General features: G+C 45.6%; 2 long non-coding RNA genes across 4 annotated transcripts in view; one reads left to right on the top strand and one right to left on the bottom strand.

Annotated features, from left to right (window-relative positions):
• LOC144761697 (uncharacterized) overlaps positions 1-16,193 on the bottom strand; it is a 37,343-nt gene extending 21,150 nt beyond the window's left edge. Inside the window, exon 1 of the long non-coding RNA XR_013595854.1 lies at positions 16,109-16,193. This is a non-coding gene — a long non-coding RNA (uncharacterized LOC144761697). The remainder of the gene's footprint in view (positions 1-16,108) is intronic.
• Positions 16,194-16,276: 83 nt separating this feature from the next.
• Positions 16,277-22,974, top strand: part of LOC144761696 (uncharacterized) — a 155,446-nt gene continuing 148,748 nt past the window's right edge. For all 3 annotated transcript variants that reach the window (XR_013595853.1, XR_013595851.1, XR_013595852.1), the window contains exon 1: positions 16,277-16,404. This is a non-coding gene — a long non-coding RNA (uncharacterized LOC144761696). The remainder of the gene's footprint in view (positions 16,405-22,974) is intronic.

Raw genomic sequence — 22,974 nt, 5'->3', positions numbered from 1 at the left:
CAGTGTTGTTCTTAAGAGTGTACAGGGCAGTCTTCTCTTGTTTGGTTATGTTGTGCGACACATATTGTCGGCTCACAAGAGCCTGGTCAACATCTCGCAGTACCACTTGCTCATAGGCTCGTATTTTACTATCCACCAAATGGGACGGGGGATTAAACTTCGAAGGAGGTCTCAGACCACTGCCTGAGAACACAGAGTTGTAGGAGCCATTCACTTGCTGCCTCTTTCCCTGCCATAGAGTTGATTTGCAAAACAACAGTTGATGGACAGAATGCAGAACAATGCCATACATTCACCCCAGTACAGATATCTGGGCCTAAATCCATTGTTTTTTGCACTCCACACCACCCCAATTCAGACATGGCCATATGCAAATCAGCCTTTACCCTGTGCCTCATGGGAACAGCCCAGCCCGAACTGCCAAGCCATGCCTTCCCTGGACCGGAAACAAGCTTCCGAGGACCGGTTTCTGGCATGCGTGCCAATATTTAGGCCCCCGCCCAGGTTAAGCCGGTTTTTCATACTTCCACTGTAGAAGACATAGTCCCAGTGAGCTTTGTGATAACTATAATTATATTAAAATTATAAATAGCACAGCGGTTTATCCGGCACAAAAAATGCATATACATGTAATTAAAAGAAATTCACTTCTGCTACAATTCATCCATATATTATCACAAAATTTAGATCGTCTGAAGGAATGTTCATCGTTTTGAGCAATGTCTAACATTTCACCCCTTGAAATTCACTACAGTGTTGTGGGAATAAACTGTGCAGCATACTAGGTGATCTCAGGTGCAACATTAACTTTACACATACAGTCCTAGCAATAGTGTTAGAGTGCTGGGGTTGGTACGCCTGCCAATCGAAGTCATTTTATTCACTTTTACCATGCCTTTCCTTATTTTGTGATTATGTCAGCAAATATTACCTCAACCTGGCACACATCTAGCCAGCTACAAAGCTCTCATAGTTAATGAATATTTATTGGCTGGATAACTTCCATGAATCTGTTTTTAATCTGCAAAAAACAAACATTATGTGCAATGCTATACAGAAGCTCAAAGTTCAAACATAAGTAAAAATGCAGGAACAAATTAGCATGGAATTAGTTTAACAAAAAGTGCAGAGGCTCAAAGTTTTCTTAGAGGCGTGTTGCTGCCAAATGCTGGGGTTGCCGATTAAGTTGATTCGACCTCAAGCCTTTTTTCCACCACCCTACACTCCCTGTCTCTTTATCTTAATCTTGCAGTATTTCTGCCAATGTTCCTCCCTTTGTCATTTTTTGCTTACTTTCTATTCATCCTTTTCTTCCACCTTTTCTGCCTTTCCAGCTTAGACCAACCAAAGTCTGAAGATAAAAAATGCCCCGGTCTACAAAAATGAGCGTCTCTAGCCACCGGCTAAAATTAAACACTGGGCGTCATGGTGTTCTACAAGGTGTGTGTTCATTCGCTTCTGAGGTTCAAACTCAAGCAAAGGTCGCATGGCGCGTGCCTAGCTGTAACATGCAAATGACAGGAGTGTTCTAGTTTATACCAGTTCCAAGTTTGGTCTTGACTGCGGCGTTCTCAAATACTTCAGTGTGGTTTTAGCGAATTATAAAAACGAGCTATTGTTGTTACAACGCCGGGGTCTTTTTTACAACATGGCAGGGCAGGAGGCACCCATTTTAATTTCCTCACAATGGGCCTGATGTAGGTAATCCCGGATTACCGATTCTTAAATACCGAATCATACCGATTCGGTATTTAAGAACTGGCAATCTGGTTGTAGGTATATTTACCCAATTAATTACCGAATTGGTATGATTCGGTAATTAATGAATCGGTATTTACCGAGTCTGTAACTGCCAATGTTTCCTATGGGCCTTGAGGCCCATAGGAATCAATTGCAATTACCGAATCGGCAAATACCGATTCGGTAATTGGGGGAAATATTGAAGGGTGGCAGGGTGTCACTTTGACACCCTGTTGCACCCCTCAATTGTGCATGGGTGCACATGTTGCTGACATACATGCCCTTAGGGCATGTATGTCTGCAACATGGCACTGTTTAAAAAGCAAAAAAAAAGCTTTTTAAATGGTTTTCTTAATTTACCACCAACTTCTAGTTGGAGGGTAAATTAAGAATTCTCAAACCCTTGTAGCACTGAAAACAGTGCTACCTACATCTAAAATTACAGAATCGGTAATTTTACCAATTCGGTATTTTACCGATTCGGTAAAATTACAGAATCGGTAAAATTACCGATTCTGTAATTTTACATGCCCCTACATACCAATGTCCAAATACCGGTCGGAAACGGCCGAAAATCGGTATTTTCGGCCGTTTCCGACCGGTATTTGGACACCTACATCTGGACCAATATTTGCATAACATAAAAACATGCGCTGTCCGTTATCTTCCCTTGTGGTAATCCCTTTTCAAAGATGCAGAATATGGCCAGGCAATTAGAGTGGATTCTGTCGAACAGGCATATTGCTCTGAGCCACCCCACCGCTTAGACATCAAAACAAGGGAAGGCACCCTGCCATTTCAAGGGAGCTCCTTGCGCATTCACGTGCCGTCGCTGCTTAGCAAAACGCAGTCCCCTCGACTGAAGACCCGGCCTGTTATGTAAAGCACAACACACATAAACAGGTACTGACCCCATTCTTTCTCTGCTATTATGTACAGTGCCTGGCACGAGAGAGACCGAATATCAGAGGAAATTGGTCCAAATCGACAGAAACTCCAGGTGAAGTTGACAGATGCACTATACAAACTCAAAAATGAGAGATTGCATTTGAGTAAAATCTTTGCTTTATGTTATGTGAAAACAAGCACTCGCAATGACTTTTCTGTTTCTGCCGTCCCACTTGGACGTACTTGGCCTGACTTCCTGCTGGCGTAAAAGGTTTATTATCTTCTTTATGAGGCCATCTGTTTGGACCCATAAAGAAGATAACAAACCTTTTACGCCAGCAGTAAGTCGGGGCAGTCCGTCCAAGTGGGACAGACAAAAAGAGAAAAGTGTATGTCAGAGGACGCTCTTTCCCAATGGCTGGCCACCGTTTAGCATAAACGGTGACGCCGGCCAATGGGAAAGAGGGACGGGGCTTAGAGCCCGGTAGTGAAATTTCCCAATAACACTGAATCTCGCCAGCGAGACTGCGCATGTGCGCAGTCTTACGCTAGGCTTCGACCTAAAAATGGGATACAACTCTAAAAGGACTTGAGTCTGATGTCTAGAGGCGGTTCTTATTGTTCCAGGTAGGGCAAATCATGTTTTATTGCCGCCCAGTTAGGGGTCTTTGGGGTCTTGCAAATCTGTTGGCTGCACAAATCTTATAAAACTGCATAACATATTCTCTTACCATGCAAACAATTGAGAGGATTAAGGAATATTTATATAAATTGTGTTTTTCATTAAATTGTGCTTAAATGTCTTGCCTGCGTAGCAAAATGTAAATACAATTTACAAATAATGTTGTTTCACTTACAAAATAAATTAAAATTGTCATGTTAATGTTTTAGTACTTATTAAGAAGATTGTCATAACTTTAAAAATGCATCAGAACCCCTTTTAGAGGGGCATGGGCACTCAGGGGCTGGTAGACACCTTTCAATCCTGATGTCCCTAGGCCCAATCTACTATGGATCCTGAGCAACTGGGCCAAGCACTCCTTCTGCACTTAACTCACAGTGGTAGCTGTGGTTGAGCAGTCAAGGCTCCCCTCATGGTGGGTGGGGAGGGGAGGGGAGGGAGAGGGTGGGAATGCAGACACAGGTAAGTGAACACGTTTCATAACAAAAGTGGGAACAATAAATAGATCTCCAGTCAAATAATTGTTTTTAAATTTAAAAAAAGTATTTTGTTTCTAACTCTACACATGCAAAGTTACACAACATTCAGAAACAACTACACAATCCCTGTTGAGGTTGAGGCTCTAGTGGTTTTCAGGCAAATCCCTGCCCCACCTTCCTTGGTGTCATATGTTTGGTATTATTCCTAATTCACTGGTGGCCACATCCAGGGAGTGCTAACTGTTAGTAAAGATTGTATCTCCGTGCGCGTCACTTAACGTTGCTATTTTATTGGGGTTCAGGGTATCGCAATCCTTGTCGCACTGTGTCTGTCTGTGCCTTCCGTAATGTAAAGAATATGTGATAAATGTATCACGAAGGACGCGTTAGTTTAGCATGAAACTCGAGGGTTTCTTCACCATTTGTAAATCGTATAAACAAAAAGCTTAATATCCATCCAAAGTAAGCGTTTCAATAAAGTCAAAAGTATCAGTTCGGAATTGAACCAAAAAATATTTTATTCATTTTCGTTCATTGTCATTTGGTATGATCATTCCATTAGCGTTTTATCCTTTTCCAGCATTACATCATGCCCAATGCATTTCGGGTATAACCCTTCTTCGGGGGCCTGTATCAAATGCAAACATACAGGACCTTAGCAGTCAGCATAAAACCAAACCATAATACATTCAAAACAAAATTACAGTGTGCTGCAACATCATTCAATTGAATTTCAAAGTATTGCGATAATTCACATGAAATAAATGAAACATGCTATGACTGACATTGTTCGTACTGCTAATGTGAAAAACATGGAGTTCAAAGTAAAGCTAAATGAAGCATTCGGCATGCCGGTAACTGAAAATGCGTGATCTAATATATGAGGAGCTTAAACGTGGCTAGCGAGATAGCTTGCTAGAAGTAAAGAAAGTAATCTGATCTGGCGTCTTTCCATAATGACTTACTTGTGAAATAATGCGGGCGGCTCACGGCCGGGAACGCTCCTCATAGATTAGATCACGCATTTTCTTGCATGTTTCTTGCATTCTCAGCAATTCGTCAGGACCTAAGTGCAATGTACTACACAGTGAATAAAGAAATACAACCTTTAAGTCTTGAGATCAGTGGTTGTGCAGGCCGAATGGTCCTGCCCCTAATGGTGCAACCTAGAAGGGAGAATAAACAACAGAGAAGAGCAATGAACATTAAGCTCCGTTCCTGTCTGGGTACTCTGTATTTTGCGCTAAAAACACTCTCATACTGTGGGTTTAAAATTGTGGGTAATCGTTCAAGATGAACACACAAAGTGATAGATAAAATTCTTAAGGAGATAGAGGACGAAGGTATCAATAATTCTTCAAGTAGTCAGAGCGGGATGATGCAGTAAGAAGCTTACCCTAAGGATTTCCCAAAGGTGCCTCCGCAGTAAGCTCCCGTGGAACCAGCACCTTTGAGTAAGGTACCTATGGGAGAAGGGGCGTAAGGTAAAGAGACAACCTTTAGGGGGGGTGTGTGTGTGGAGCAGGAAGACAACTGTACAGAGATATATACTGGGCCCATCAAGTGTATACTCGGGGCAGAGCGATCGCTCTCGTAGGTAGCCCCGTGCCTAATGCCCGTGGTCTGCGGGAGCCACACAGAAGCAGGTCTAGCTATCAGGCCCCCCGAGGGTGGAGAATCAGCTACCACTTGGAGCACACAGCTCCGCTATCGTCCCGCTGGTACTTGAGGCAACACTCGTGGAGGGAAGCAGCGGGTGCGGGTCCGTGGTCGCTGAGGCCACCGGGTGGGGTAGGAGCGAGGACCAACGATAGTGGGTCAGTAACCGTGCCTCGCATTAACCCACGCAACAACAGTCAAGGGGGACCCACATGGGCGGGCGCAGGATACCGGGAGCGTTACCTGTTCATGTCCACGCTGATTTTCTTTGCCCCCTAACATTAACTTCAAACATCGCAGCACTGTTTGGCTGTAACCAATCAACAGAGTACCCACCCACAGATTGACTTTGAGGGTCTTGATACCCCCTGAACCATACACTACGGTTAGTGATGCCCATAACCTTGGCACTAGACAACCATGCTTTTTGCAATTACTATTAGTGGACCGGGTGTGTTCCCTTGTTCATTCGCACCATCGATATCAACTCCTAATACTATCTTACCATTTTGTGAAAAATGAGCTAGTATATCTTGTTCTTCTTGGTCCTGTGTTGTCCTAATTTGAGAATGGCCCCTTTACTTCGCGTGCTTAACTTTGCTTGCTTAGTACAGACTACCAAAGTCCTGTGATACACCCAACATGGCCGCCTCATCCACTCACCGATACTGGCAGTCCTGCCTTGGTTTTTAGCGTCCCGCTCTCCACGCGCATGCGCAATCCCAGCCCGGTTAGGTACCGCCCCCCGCGGTCCATCGAAACAGGAAGAAGACGGCCATAAGAGACTCAAGGTGTTCCTGAGCTCTCTACCAGTCGCTCCTAGTCGCAACCGGACGCTGTGGGGGTAGGTGTTGACGGCCGAGACCGCACGCCGTTTTGGGTAAGTTTACATTAATGCCAAGAGCAGACGCCATGATCGGGATCATTCAGGTAACGCTCCCGGTATTCTTCGCCCGCCCGTGTGGGTCCCCCTTGACTGTTGTTGCGTGGGTTAATGCGGGACGCGGTTACTGACCCACTATCGTTGGTCCTCGCTCCTACCCCACCCGGTGGCCTCAGTGACCACGGACCCGCACCCGCTGCTTCCCTCCACGAGTGTTGCCTCAAGTACAGGCGGGACGATAGCAGAGCTGTGTGCTCCAAGTGGTAGCTGATTCTCCACCCTCGGGGGGGCCTGATAGCTAGACCTGCTTCTGTGTGGCTCCCGCCCTTCATGCAGACCATGGGCATTAGGCACGGGGCTACCTACGAGAGCGATCGCTCTGCCCCTAGTATACACTTGATGGGCCCTGTATATATCTCTGTACAGTTGTCTCCCTGCTCCACACACACACACCCCCTAAAGGTTGTCTCTTTACCTTATGCCTCTTCTCCCATAGGTACCTTACTCAAAGGTGCTGGTTCAACGGGAGCTGACTGCGGAGGCACCTTAGGGAAATCCTTAGGGTAAGCTTCTTACTGCATCACCCCGCTCTGACTACTTGAAGAATTGTTGATACCTTCGTCCTCTATCTCCTTAAGAATTTTATCTATCACTTTGTGTGTTCATCTTGAACGCTTACCCACAATTTTAAACCCACAGTATGAGAGTGTTTTTAGCGCAAAATACAGAGTACCCAGACAGGAACGGAGCTTAATGTTCATTGCTCTTCTCTGTTGTTTATTGTCCCTTCTAGGTTGCACCATTAGGGGCAGGACCATTCGGCCTGCACACCCACTGATCTCAAAACTTAAAGGTTGTATTTCTTTGTTCACTGTGTAGTACATTGCACTTAGGTCCTGACGAATTGCTGAGAATGCAAGAAACATGTTGACCTGATCTGAGGGTAGTAGATTTTTACTGTGAACCTTACACCAGTACACATCTCCCCTCCCACCTTTTAATCAAGGGAGTCAACCATACTAATAAAGTCCCTATTGGATTGACTAACCTTTTTTAACTCACACTCACTTCACGACTACACATTTACCCGCGTTTACCCTCCCCTCTTACACGCATGCACAATATGGCAGGAACAGAAGATCTCCAATAAAGAGCCCCTTCGCGGGTGCCCATCAGACATTGCAGCGCCAGTCTGACGAGGAGCAGAACCCATATGATGAAGCATGACACCTAGCTTGCTAGGTGTGTAAGGGTTTTAGTTCCGAAAAGGGAAATTCCCCGCCCTTTTTTCCTCTCTTTCTGTGCTAGTTTCACACTCCTACTCACTTTGGGGAACTTTGTACCCTTCTTGTGCCACTGTTCTCTCGGACATGTACACTGGACCCCGTTAAATATAGTCCGTCTATGGTTCCTCCTTTTGTTGATAATTTATGCGCTGGAGCTCTCCAGCGGAACCACTGAGGTTACCTACAGTATAAGCTTACTGAGAGGCCCTACGGTCCCTTTGGTGCCACCCAGGTACTCCAGGGACTTATCCATTCACAGTACTCAAAAAGAATAACTTCACAGTTTGCCCAGGCGGATCGTTTCCATCAGTCATGGAGGACGTCCCGGGGTTAAGCTTTGATGAGGACGCAATAGCCGAGGCATTAAGATCTGCACCCTCGCTCTTTGGAGTTGGAGGGACAACCGCTTCGGCCTCTTCAAGTGAGGATTGGGTGACTCTTACCCAGATGAAAAAAGAGTGGCTAAGGATTACAGTCCATGGAGCTATGATGACGGAATACCTAAGAGCAAAGATCGCACCTCAAGGACTAATCGTCAATCTCATCCCGAGACTCTTCCTGGAGGATGGCCCATTCAAAATAGATTGGTGCCAAATCTCGTGGAAGTGCACCAAAGATCTTCTTTTTCTGAATGGACAAACAACCAAAAGACTGGCAGACGCCCTGTTAGTTAAAATCACAGCAATGGAGACGACCATTAGAGGGACACTACACAAAACCATCTTCTCAGCAAAACTAACAGAGATCAATCACGAGATCGCTGAGAAGAGTTCCTCCTTAAACAGAAAATGACCAAGCTACAAAAGGATGTGACCAAATTTGATAAGGAGAAGGTCTATCCTTAACTAAAAGATGGGTACCCCAACATAAAAAATGGATACTCGTCCGACGAGAGCTCTGATACTGGCAGCCGGAGGGGCTCCTCCGGCAGCGATTCGAGCGATGGCTACCATAATAATTGTAACCAACAACGCCCTAACTCTAATCAAGGGTACCACAATGGCCAAATGTTCCATGGGCCACCACAGATGATGCCCCCTTGGCAATATCCCGTCTTCCCACAAGGACCGCCACAGTTCTATCCAACTCACCCACCTTTTTTAGGCAGAGGTTGGGGCAGAGGAAGAGGGCGCAAGCGAGGAGGTCAAAAGGGCGTACAGTGGCAAGATCAGACAACCACACCATCCTCGGTGGAAACCAGGAGCACAACCAGGGGACGGAAAGTCTAGTTGTCAACCTCTCTAACAGAACACTAACTTCAACTGAGACTATTGTCCTAGAAAAAGGCTTAGGATTCATCCCCACTCCCTCCCCTGATAGCTTCAATGAGATGTGTGAAATTAAACAACTCTTCAGGAAGGTACGACTGTGTTCCTTCTTTCAGGACCAACCTGAAACTGAGAGAACAGACACAGGGTTACGAAAACCGTCCACGTTCACGCCAACAGACAACATGGTCCCCCCTGAGGTACTAGCGTTTGAGGGGGCGGTTCTCAGGAGCCTGGCAAACATACCTGCCACACACAGCTACAACAATCTGACTACAGCTGAGAGACAGGCAGTCCAATCCCTAGCCACTGATACCACCATTGTAATCAAACAGGCAGATAAATGGGGCGCCACCGTGATCCAAAATAGTGGTGATTATGACATAGAGTGCAGACGCCAACTTTCCAACACCGCCCACTACAGGACCCTGATGGTGGACCCTACTAAACGACTAAGAACGACCATTGCCAGCTTGGTCATAGAGGGCGAGACTAACGAATGGATCAGTAGGAACGAAGCAGCCTTTCTAACAACCGATGACCCTGTTACACCATACTTTTACACCATACCCAAGATTCATAAATTACACCATACCCAAGATTCATAAGGGTGTCACACCTGTCCCCAGGAGACCAATAGTCTCAGGTATCGGCTCATTACTTGAGCCACTCTCGAAGTTTTGCGACTCCTTTCTTCAACCATTAGTGAGGAAAATACCCTCCTACTTACAAGACACAAGGGATGTGCTCCGTCTAATTGAAAACCTCGAAGGTAGGGAGGGAGTAGACCTCCTCCTCACACTAGACGTGGAAGCATTATATACAAACATCCCCCAGCAGGCCACCCTCGAGTCTGTTGAGGCCACCCTGCTTCAAGAAGACTGGTCCTCACCAACCCCTGTCTCATTCATAATGGCCTGTGCAACGATAGCCTTAACTGAGAATTTCTTTCAGTATGGGACACAGCTCTACCATCAAATACAGGGGACCTCGATGGGCTCTACATTTGCTCCCAGTCTGGCCTGTATCTACATGGCAACCTTTGAAGAAAATACAATTAGGACTGCCCAGAACCCCTTCCTTGACAACATAACATTATGGCGCAGGTTTATTGACGACATACTCATCCTCTGCAGAGGAGACTGTGAGACCTGTGAAGCATTCTGTACATGGATCAATCTCCAAAACCCATTTTTAAAATTCACCGGTACCATGTCAGAGACAGTCACCCCTTTTTGGACCTGAGAATCTGTGTGAACCAAGAGGGGTTGAGCACAACCCTATACCGTAAAGAGACTGACTGGAACAGCCTTTTGCTGTATGAGAGCTATCACCCCAGGGCCCTGAGGGACAACCTCCCCTTCGGTCAGTTCCTCAGGGTTCACAGGAACTGCACAGCAAAGACCGATTTCAAACAGGAGGCCAGACTCCTCCAACATAAATTACAAGACAGAGGATATCCCACGAGGCTTATCCACAACTCCTGTAAACGAGCCTTAAATAACCCGAGGGAAACGTTACTAGAAACACACCCGAAAGAGCCTGAAGAGGTCATTACCTGCGTGACCTGCTTCACCAAATACTCGGCCTATATTAAGAAAACAATAAATAAACATTGGAACATCATTAATACAGGCAATCTAGACATCCCACGACCCAGGTTTGCATCCAAACGCACGTCTAATCTGAAAGACGCGCTGATCCACACGAGACCAAGAAAACAGAACTTCAATACCCAAAGCACACCGTGGGACCTCCCACCCGTAGTGGGCCATTTTCCATGTGGGGGATACACTGTATGCCCACAAACACTTCAATGTAAAGACATTAGCCTCACTGAAACTTTCGTCTGGCACCTTAGAAGACACACTAATTGCAACAGCACTAGATGCATTTACATACTCACTTGCCCCTGTAACAAACACTACATCGGGATGACATTGAGGCCAGTGAAGCTGAGAATTACTGAACATAAGAGCAACATAAGATACCTTAAAACGCACACCAGACTATATGAACATTATACACAACAGGGACATACAGCAGATAGTGTACATTGGCTGGTACTGGAATCCCATCCAAACATCACCTACCAGGCGCTGTTTAGGATCGAACAGAGATGGGCGCATCAATTAAGTTTAGATACTGTGGGTCTTAATGACTCCGTCCCGTGGTCAACGTTAGCCCGTTAGCCATGTGGGCTATACCTCCTAAACCCATGTCCATACTGCTGTGGGGCCATTCTCATGTTGCCATTTGGGATGAGGACCTTACTGACACTATTCATGTCCTCGCTGATTTTCTTTGCCCCCTAACATTAACTTCAAACATCGCAGCACTGTTTGGCTGTAACCAATCAACAGAGTACCCACCCACAGATTGACTTTGAGGGTCTTGCTACCCCCTGCACCATACACTACGGTTAGTGATGCCCATAACCTTGGCACTAGACAACCATGCTTTTTGCAATTACTATTAGTGGACCGGGTGTGTTCCCTTGTTCATTCGCACCATCGATCTCAACTCCTAATACTATCTTACCATTTTGTGAAAAATGAGCTAGTATATCTTGTTCTTCTTGGTCCTGTGTTGTCCTAATTTGAGAATGGCCCCTTTACTTCGCGTGCTTAACTTTGCTCGCTTAGTACAGACTACCAAAGTCCTGTGATACACCCAACATGGCCGCCTCATCCACTCACCGATACTGGCAGTCCTGCCTTGGTTTTTAGCGTCCCGCTCTCCACGCGCATGCGCGATCCCAGGCCCGTTAGGTACCGCCCCCCGCGGTCCATCGAAACAGGAAGAAGACGGCCATTAGAGACTCAAGGTGTTCCTGAGCTCTCTACCAGTCGCTCCTAGTCGCAACCGGACGCTGTGGGGGTAGGTGTTGACGGCCGAGACCGCACGCCGTTTTGGGTAAGTTTACATTAATGCCAAGAGCAGACGCCGTGATCGGGATCATTCAGGTAACGCTCCCGGTATCCTGCGCCCGCCCATGTGGGTCCCCCTTGACTGTTGTTGCGTGGGTTAATGCGGGGCGCGGTTACTGACCCACTATCGTTGGTCCTCGCTCCTACCCCACCCGGTGGCCTCAGCGACCATGGACCCGCACCCGCTGCTTCCCTCCACGAGTGTTGCCTCAAGTACCAGCGGGAGAATAGGGGAGCTGTGTGCTCCAAGTGGTAGCTGATTCTCCACCCTCGGGGGGCCTGATAGCTAGACCTGCTTCTTTGTGGCTCCCGCCCTTCATGCAGACCATGGGCATTAGGCACGGGCTACCTACGAGAGCGATCGCTCTGCCCCGAGTATACACTTGATGGGCCCTGTATATATCTCTGTACAGTTGTCTTCCTGCTCCACACACACACCCCCCCTAAAGGTTGTCTCAATTACCTTACGCCCCGTTTCTCCCATAGGTACCTTACTCAAAGGTGCTGGTTCCACGGGAGTTGACTGCGGAGGCACCTTAGGGAAATCCTTAGGGTAAGTTCTTACTGCATCACCCCACTCTGACTACTTGAAGAATTGTTGATACCTTCGTCCTCTATCTCCTTAAGAATTTTATCTATCACTTTGTGTGTTCATCTTGAACGCTTACCCACAATTTTTAACCCACAGTATGTGAGTGTTTTTAGCGCAAAATACAGAGTACCCAGACAGGAACGGAGCTTAATGTTCATTGCTCTTCTCTGTTGTTTATTGTCCCTTCTAGGTTGCACCATTAGGGGCAGGACCATTCGGCTTGCACAACCACTGATCTCAAGACTTAAAGGTTGTATTTCTTTATTCACTGTGTAGTACATTGCACTTAGGTCCTGACGAATTGCTGAGAATGCAAGAAACATGTTGACCTTATCTGAGGGTAGTAGATTTTTACTGTGAACCTTACACCAGTACACATCTCCCCTCCCACCTTTTAATCAAGGGAGTCAACCATACTAATAAAGTCCCTATTGGATTGACTAACCTTTTTTAACTCACACTCACTTCACGACTACACATTTACCCGCGTTTACTCTCCCCTCTTACACGCATGCACAATATGGCAGGAACAGAAGATCTCCGGTAAATAGCCCCTTCGCGGGTGCCCGTCAGACATTGCAGCGCCAGTCTGACGAGGAGCAGAACCCATACGATGAAGCATGACACCTAGCTTGCTAGGTGTGTGAGGGTTTTAGTTCCAAAAAGGGAAATTCCCCACCCTTTTTTCCTCTCTTTCTGTGCTAGTTTAACACTCCTACCCACATTGGGGAACTTTGTGCCCTTCTTGTGCCGCTACAACAGTGTTAGCTGCGAGTTCCCTGGGGCCGCACTAGTCCAGTTCATGCCAGAATTGCTTTCACAGCTTGGAAGAGTTCAGCCATGCAACGGGTGCCCTCTGGGCGAGCACCCATGAGTCTGGCTCAGCTTAGAATAGTCAGGCTGCTCATTGCCCACACATCAGCAACTGCCAACACAGGCTCTCTCTCCAGAGTGGCCCAGCTGGAGTCCTTCTGAGTTCACAAAGCAGCTCTCCGCTCACAAAGATGTGGTATATTGTCTTTACCCAGTGAGGCTTGTATAATCCTTCCGTCAGCTCCCAACTGGGGTTCAGCGAGGGTGTAACACAGGGCAGTACCCTTGCAGTGCGGGTCCAACCCGCTGAATGTAGCCTCAGTCTTTCCTTCAGGCAGTGACCAAATCCCTCAACAAAATTGGTATTGGCAACTCCTCCCAGCATACGGGGTTGCTATGGTACTTGACAGCATGTGCACAGAATATCTTGCTGCAAGTGCCGCCACCAAGACAGTTACGAGTCCCAGTGCTTCTGGCAGTAGTAACTTTACCGGTGGCCTCCTCTTACATAAGGGGTTACTGCAGCACAGCAGTTTGGTTTTGCCCAGTCCTATACATGACCTAGCCTCTGGTGGAACTCTCCTGGCATATGGGGATCATTGAGCCAAAACTGCACTTGGGCAAAGACCCGATCAGTGCATAGCTTTGCACCTCACTCAGGGAACATCTTGCAGGGTTCCCCACTTGACCTCACTCCATCCTATGCTCTCCTCTTCCTCATGGAGTACACTGGTCTTGGCAAGCAGGCAGACACTGGTGCACCAAGAGCACAGGGAAGTTGATCCTGGTGTCCTGGGGGATGTTCCCCCTACCCAGCAGGGAGATTAGTAGGCACTTGCCCCATACCAGTTCACAGGCAGAAGTCTTGCAGACCTTCCCCTTCTCACACCTTCTCACACAGCCCATCTGGCTGCTTGGGCAGATGACAAATGTAAAATGTTGGTGTCTCAACCTCCCCTTATTATAGTCCATTTCCAGACACCAAAGTGTGACTAAGGTCTGAGTCTTTAAAGTTTTATTTTTGGCTTCTGCTTATTGTGAAGTGCCCACTTCTCTTTTTCAGCTTTCCCTTTAAAATGATGTCAGTCACAGTAGGCATGGCTCCGAAGCTGATTGACCAACAACACAATTCATGGCAGTGACCAGAGTTCACGCCCAAACAATGTCCAGTCTTAAAAAATGCCTAGAGACAAAGGTTGTAGGGGGCTCACAAAAGTCCAATGTCCCTGTGCTGCAGGTAGTATGTATGTAGTACTGTATTGTTAACATGAGGGCTCTGACAGACAGCTGCAACTGTCAGGGAGACCAAAAAAGAAGATACATGGGGCACTACATGGCATAGCCATGATATCCTTAGGGAAATAGTTACAGAATTGCAAGAGGCAGCTGAAGTGTTTATCAGAGGTAATTAGCTGTCAGCAATAGTATTGCAATCATATTCTGAAATAAAACAGAAAATAGATAAACTGATTAAAGATCTCTCTTTTCAGTCTTCAAAATTTATAACTAGACTTCTGGAAATGCTGCACGGAAGGTTTCAGTGCATGAATGGAATATATCACTACATCAGCAGCTTAGTTGCATCAGACTCCTACAAAAAAGGTAAAATATACTGTTATTGCCATCAGCACCAGCCATTAAATAGTTGAATTTATAGCCTTCATATGATGTACGAATGCGAGTAGAAGGGAAACAATGTATGCATATATGCATGTCTGTATCTATTGGCACTTACATTGAGTGAACCTAGCTTGAACATAATGGAGCACTGAACACAGACTCAAAAGCCAAGGAAGGATAAAATCGAATATGGAAATTAGGTTACATTGAAACTATGTTGGCTGGAAGTGTTGTTTAAAAAGGACTATGTCCTGGTAAGGCCTGATTACAAGTTGAGGCAAAAATCTGCATGATACGGTAAATAAGGTATGTTTTACTCTGCTAAATATCGGCAGATTTGGCCTGCTAAATGTAATGAATGTTGGGTTATTTACCGGATACGATGACTATCAGATGTGTTAAATAAAAGCACACTCAACATTCCGTCCATCTGTAAACAGAGGTTAGTACACAAGATAAAATCAACCACTTAACTTGTAATCAGGCCCTTGGAGTTTGCCGAACAGGTTAGTCAGGTTAGTCTGTCACAACGTGATTGATATATCATATCATATACTCACACTGAGACGGAGTAAACAGTCCACCAAACTCTAAAACATGCTCTTAGTCTATAAGTAAAAAGATATGATGCACATTCATGGCCTCAGTAATCTCTGCTGAATCTGTAATTGTAAAGATTTATGAGCTATAGTAATGAATAGATCCTGCCTATTTTATATAGTAGCTGTAGTAGAAAACAGTGCTTAATTATTGTGTTTCTGCTGTTCACTTTCTTTGCCAAGATACTGTTTGAAGTTTTCTTTTCCTTTGGAGCTAGATTTGTCGTATAATGCCTTTTCTCGAACTTGGAGAGGTCTTTCTTTAAAATGTGGGCATTTAAATTTCAGCACAGCAGAGCCTTAAGAGTAAACCATTGCACTCCTCTTTACCCAATGTCAACTAATAATGTTAATACCAATGTTGGTCATAGATGAAGAAGATGATTACGTCTTTGTCCTTTATACGGTGTGTTATCAAGTTTTGTAGCTCTATGTTGCTAAATGTAGCTAATAGACATTGCACATGCTATTTCCTAAAGGAATTTTGAAAGATGGAGCCAGCCACGATTCTGATGTGTACAGATTTCTGCAGCAAGGGCTCAGCTCATTGCACTTACATACAGACAAGGAATATGCAGCCAATGCCAGATGAACCAATATTTATTGATTTCCTGGTATTTTGACTGGAAAAATGTCAAAAATTTCACGTCCTTCTATATTTCTGCCTACCTTGTTGCTGTCACTGTGAGGGATTCCTGTTCTTTGCTCCTGTGGCCCCGCTGTTTCCGGACCTGCTTCCTCCACCGCGGACCGCGAAGGGCCCGGACTTAAACACCCAGAGGGCAGCGCGGTCTCGCGAGAGTTGAGGGGCAGCTTCATCGGATCTCGGGTGCATAAGGCTAACGGGGTCTCCCACGGCGCGGGACGTGCGCGGGCTCGTCCTTGCCCATCTGTGCCCGAATGAGGCTGGGCTGGGCCCACCCTCTTGGATCGACGGTGTACTGAGGAACTGTGGGAAAATATTAGTAAGGAGCTATTTTGATTATTAAATTGTATCCAGTATATTGAATTCTATTGCCCTGAGGCGGTGTTGCAAATTTGACCCGGCCAGGGGTTTAGAGGGAATCTAGAAATTGCTATTGGCATACTGTACCTCGCCTGTTTGGTATGAAAGACTTTAAGGATTATATAGCATACTCTAGTGAACAATGGGTAAAAGAAAACTCAATAGTAACAAGCCCTCGCCTAAAAAAAGCCTCGCTAGTGACACTCAACAAACACTTTTGAGCTATTTAACAGGGGCAATGGGGGCCTTAGACAAGCAGATATTATCCGTTGAAGAATCACTTGAGTTTGGTTCGTCTTGTGTTACTATTGACTCGGGGAAACGGGATTCCACGTGTTCTTTAAAAACAAAGACGTCTGGAAATGGCTGTATTTAACACAATTCTGACGAAATATTAATAGATCTAGATTCTCTAGTGCAGCGCCCCCAGAAAAAAATCAAAACATCCAATCTCTACGACTGTGGAAGATGGCGATGGTAGTACAAATAAGAGTTTAAAGATCTTGCCTAGTGGCGGCACAAAACAGGGAAACCAGGGTGGTCAGGGAAAAAGGGCAGGCAGGCCAAAGAAAATGCGCATCTAGAAATAAAGCTGTGTACATAACAGTCCCAGTACACATGGCAATGACGTTAAGAGTCTAACAGCATTAGTGTAAAGGCTCGACCTTTATGTGAGAATTACACTAGATAAGATGAGTGATAGATTAACTACTATTGAAGCCTCATTGGCTAAGCACACAGACCAGGGAAAACATTTTAAACAGCCATCTACTGATCATAATAACGATAATGGAACAAACCCTAATTCGATAAGGGTAGACCCTGGTTCTGAACACACACAAAGGGGCGGAGTGTTATATTCAGCCATGGCCAAATCCCCTAGGAAAGAATAACTTCACCAAAGTCCGCACCGCAACCTTCCCCCCCATAGCTGAGGTTGGGGATGGTAAGAGGAGGGTTTCGGGGACTCCAACTGTTTTTTGACCTAACCAACTGCCCGAAAAGCCCTGGCACCCAACACAATTAGAGATTTTCCAAACCCACAAAAATTTAAATTCCTGGACGAAGACTGATCAACAGCTAGATTTGCCTCCTGAGGCAACACCTTAAATAATTATCCTGGCTAATGCCCCACAATTAGAGCCAACAGAAAATGATTCATGGGATACATTAAGAAATAAAACAATTTATTGGCTAGGAAGGAAAACTGGGCTGACTGAACAACTATTTGCTGAATTTAAGATGGCTAGAAGGGTCCAGTGGGTGGGTAAGAGTAGGAATTCGCTACCAGGCGATTGTATTGTTCTGACCCTTAAAACACCATTTTTAGTAGAAAAAAATCTTCAGATGGCCGACACTAATTTTGTATCAGCCAAAGAGATAAATGTACTTCCCTTAGGTTTCTTGTATCCCCCGACACATGTCCCTGTGAGAGAGAGAGGTTTTATAAATAATGAGGTAATGGAAGGATATAGGTATAAATACCCTACTGTTCACAGATTTTCTACCCTGTCAGGGCTCGAGGACACACAGCTCTGTTAATTTCCGATTCTTAAGGCAGAACATACCATTCCTGAGTTTGTATGTATGGATACCACAGTATTAGACTTAGCAGGCAATAGCGGACTCAACCGACAATTCTCTCTAATAAATAAGGAACCTGAGGATAGTAGTCTTGAATCGCACATATATTTGGAGAAAAAACAGGGAAAACGGGGGGCTGGGAGGAACACTGAAGCCCATTTAAGGTTTACTGTACACAATAGGAGTCAGGTGGATAGTAACAAAAAAAAAACCCTGAATGTTTTTGATGGGACTCAGACAGGTAGCAGTAATGAGAAAATCTTGAACATTTTATTTTGGAACATAGCGGGTTTGAGATCTAAAACTAGTAACGTTCTACGGTCAAATTTCACTGGGAAATTTGACCTACTCTGCTTTCAAGAGACTTGGGCTACAGTGGAAATACACTCTGAGGGATATAAGACCTACTTTTACCCCTGCCACCCCTTCAAATTGCAGAAGCGCGAAGGGCGGTTTGATTACTTATATCTTGAATCTCTTGGGGATAAACCAGATAACTTTCTTTAAATCAGAAATACATTTTCAACTTATAATTTTAGATATGAGTAATAAAGAACGGTTCCTCGTGGTACATTTTTATATTAATTTGCACAAAGAAAGCCTGATTAAAACCTTAAGAGATATCCGCTATGCCCTCTTGAAATTACAGCACAAAAGTTCCAAAAGTGTTTGTATCATATTGTATTGTATTGTATTGTAACTATACTTATATAGCGCTACTGCCACCCTACGGGTATCCTGGTGCTTTTTAGATGTCCAGATACTTGGTCAGCTGGTTGATGAAGAGAGAGAATGGAACATAGATCAGAGTTTTGGGAAAAGCCAGGTTTTCAGGCCTTTCCTAAATTCGATTAGCGAGACACTCTGTCTAATCATTTGTGGTACCTTGTTCCATAACTGTGCCCCTACCACACTAAAAGTCCCCCCCCCCCCATACGGGAGCGTTTACATTTTCTGACTGCCAGCAAACCGGTACCAGAGGACCGGAGCTGTCTCTGAGGGAGATACCAGGAAAATCTTTCCTGTAATGGGATTGTGCCCATCTCATGTGAGGCCCTAAATACCTGGCAGAGTGATTTGAAAAGAACCCTTTCCCTGATTGGTAGCCAGTGGAGCTGCCTCAGTGCAGAGGTGGAAGAAGAGTCACGTCGCAACCCCAGTACCAATTTTGCCGCCGCAGACTGGACTCTTTGCAGCCCCTGAAAGATGTACTGGGGGGCTCCTAAATATAGAGAGTTACAATAGTCCAGTCTGCTCAGCACTGTACTGCTTACTACCATAGCGCGCAATTCCTTTGGCAACATGGGAAGTATTCGACGAAGCAGGCGCAACAGACCAAAGCACACATTTGCAGTCTTGGATGCCTGCGACTCCATCTGGAGGTTTTTGTCTATTAGGACCCCCAGGTTCCGCACTGTATTGGCCGGGGTCAGTGGATCTTCCTCCGGAGTGAATCTCAACTCCAGTGGGGAACAGATGGTCGGCCTTGCAGGGGAGCAGTGGAGCACTTCAGTTTTTCCGCTATTGAACTGCAGAGAGTTCCTCCGCAGCCAATCCGCGGTGTGGCGCATACACTCTTGGAAGTGCTCCAGGGGAACTGCCTGTTCTCCTTCTAGAGAAAATGCCAACCTCGTATCGTCCGCGTAGTTGACTAGGTCAACCCCGAACGATTTGATGATGGAAAACAGCGGCTGTAAATAGGCATTAAAGAGAACAGGGCTAATAGCAGAACCCTGAGGCACCCCATGAGTGACCGGCGTCTTGCAGGAGGTGAAAGGTACCATAGAAACTGTCTGTTCTCTATCTGTCAGATAGGAGCCAAGCCATTGCAAGGCTTTACCCCTGACCCCCATCTTTTACAGTCTCTCTAATAGGATTGGGTGGCTTACCGTGTCGAACGCGGCCAACATATCGAGAAGTACCAATACTGCACCATTCCCGTTGTCGGCCCTCATTCGTAGGTTGTCCAGCATAGTCAAGAGAGCAGACTCTGTCCCGTGCGCCGGCCGAAACCCAAACTGATCCTTGTCCAACAAGTGATGTTCCTCAAAGAAGTCTGACAAGGAGCTGCTTACAACCCTCTCCAAGATTTTAATAGGAAAGGGAAGCAGCGACATTGGGCGAAAGTTGACTGGGTTTGTGGGGTCTAAAGAAGGTTTTCTAATCAGTGGTGTCACCACGGCGTGTTTTCATTCCCCCGGGACAGTTCCTGTTTCCAATGACTGATTGCATATCTGTCTAAGCCAGGGAAGAGTTTCACGGCCATAGGTTTTCCATATTTTCTGTGACAAAGGGTCAGAAGGAGATCCTGAGGATATATTTTGCACTACCTCACTGAAGGTGGAGCAGAGAGAGGCTGAAAGCCAACAAGAGTGTATAATTGGCTCGGGCCCCCTCCGTCTCCAATGGTCTATGGGGGTGGGTGTCGGTGTTAAGCACCTCAAGTGATCTAACAATCTTTCCCACTTTATCCAGGAAATGCAGAGCAATGTCATTGCATAGTTCCTGGGAAGCCACCACTTTAGTACTCAGACATGTTGGAGCTGATAAGTCTCTGACTATCCTGAAGAGTTCTCTAGTCCCATTAGAGGCGTGCGAGATGGAGTTAGCATAGAACTGGGCCTTGCAGCCTAGGATCCGTTGTTTATACGCAGTCTGTGCTGCTTTCAGCTCAAGCCTGTCTCCCTCCAAGTAGCCCGTCCTCCATTTCCTTTCCGCCTTCTTACACAGCAGACGTAGATGTCTCAATTCATCATTATACCATGGTGCTGATGTTTTATTTCTTATTTTTATTTTCTTTATCGGGATTATTCGATCCAATGCACTCACAATATAGTTCTGATAGGTGTTCTAATTAGTCTTCACTGATGCGGAGGCGCAGAAGAGGCTGTCTGGTGGTGAAGTTAGTGTGGCCCCTGACCTACCCAGCTTCGCCCATTCTCTTCCGACCCTAAATGCCACAGGTGTCTTGGCTTGTCCCGTGTGTTCTGGGAGTAGGGTTTGAAATGAGACTAGGTGATGGTCAGTCCAGTTCTGAGGTGTGACACTCAGAACCTCAGTTTCCTAGGCATTGGCAAAGAGCAGGTCAAGTTTATGACCACCTTGGTGAGTCGGGAGTTTAACCAGTTGTTGCAGGTTTAGGTTGGCACAGGTGTGTGTCAGTTCTCTCAGATGGTTACCCAAGGAGGCATTCTCCCACAAATAAAAATCACCAAGGATGATCATTCTGGAGTGTGCAAGGGAAAGATTGGTAATATTATCCAGGGCGTCTTGATAATGGTTGACGCTCCCCGGTGGTCTATAACAGACCAATCCCGTGAGTTGGCTACCTTTGGGTTCCTGTAACGAGAAACCCATAAGCTCTAGCCCACTAACCTCTTCCACTTTTATTGAGGCGAAATGCAGTTCTTCTTTATAGATCATTCCAACCCCTCCTCCTCTGCCATTAGGCCTTGGGTTATGTAGGATATTAAAGCCCTTTGGGCAGGCAAATCCTATTTCGAGTGCGGATTCTGCTCGAATCCAGGTTTCGGTTAGGAATAATACATCTAACTTCAGATCTTCAATCAGTATAGAGATTTCTGTGTAGTGCTTGACCAGCGACCTGCAGTTGATCAATCCACAGCTTAGTCTAGTGTTCCCAACCTTATTAGCCTTCGTTTTAGCGGGGTTGTAATTACTATTACCAAACTCTACTTACTTACCTATTTCCAGTAGCTTAGTCCTTGTATACACAGCACGGCATCCCTGGTTCCCCATACGGGCATCATGACTAGCCCTAAGCACGGTCAGAGCGCAGACGGGCTTGCCTCCGACGCGCCATCGGCGAGCGCGCTGCGTGCTTGCATTGCCTGGATTAAATAGGCAGCCCGCGTGTCTGGCCCAGCCACTAGTGCGCTCTGCAAAATGGCGCCCTTGAGTGGCACCTCCTCACCCAAAATGGCGCTGGAGCCCCCGGACAGACAGAAGATCCCGCTCTAATCAGCGGTGTGTGTAATCATTTAAAATGCAAGTATGAGGCAATTTAACAAGCAGTGAGAATTTTGTGCAACAAAGTTTACTTTTAAAACCAACAAAGAAACGATTTTAGACTTCCCTAAAAAACGCTCTGTTCCTCCAAACAGTAGCCCAAGCGCTAGCTATGGGGAGGGGACTTTCATTTAATGCTTAGTGGCTCAAATGGAAACTCAACCTGTGATTTGTTAGATGAAAACGATCTAAATCTAACCCATTTTTCACACTCACAATTTGGGGAATGTCTAAATGAAACACAAAGTTTATTGGAATTGAGTTTTGCAAATGAACTGACGTCTCCCCCTTTACTTTTTAAACATACTTTTAACGGAAGAGGAGCTAAAACAACAATCAATTTTATTTTTGTCCCAAGTAGGTTTGCTTCCCGCTTGAAGAATTTTAGTACGCATGATATTGCGATTAGTGATCACTACCCAAATAGTGTTTTAATACTTTGTCCATCTGGACGAGGCTCTAATAATTTGGAGAGAAAGTACGGGCAAAGCAACCTGAAAATTGACAAAGTAAATGGGTATTCGATGAAATGGGATAGAGTTGACCCACAAATAATTACACAAACGGTAATATCAAAATCCCAGATTCTATATTAAAATGTCTGGACCCTCTAATCTCACCAACTGAGGTCCTAAGTCATTTTAAAGTAATAACGGAAGTAATAAATAAATCTCTCTATGCTGACCATAAACAACGTAAGGGTAAAACTAAAGGCTGGTTTAACAAGGCATGTACAAAAGCATACTCGAACTTAAAACCCACCTTAAATAAGGCTCTGAGGGATAGAAATGAAATAAGCCGGCTGAGAAAAGAATACAATCAGGCGATGAAGCTTAGGAAAGCTGAAATTAGAAAAGAAACTTGGGAGACGTTGCATAAAAGCTGCAATGATAACGATATTACTGCTTTCTGGAGG

The sequence above is a fragment of the Lissotriton helveticus genome, chromosome 6 (genome assembly GCF_964261635.1).
Source record: "Lissotriton helveticus chromosome 6, aLisHel1.1, whole genome shotgun sequence".
NCBI classification, from domain to species: domain Eukaryota; kingdom Metazoa; phylum Chordata; class Amphibia; order Caudata; family Salamandridae; genus Lissotriton; species Lissotriton helveticus.
Note: the sequence above shows the minus strand (reverse complement) of the source record. Positions and strands in the feature narration are given on the sequence as shown.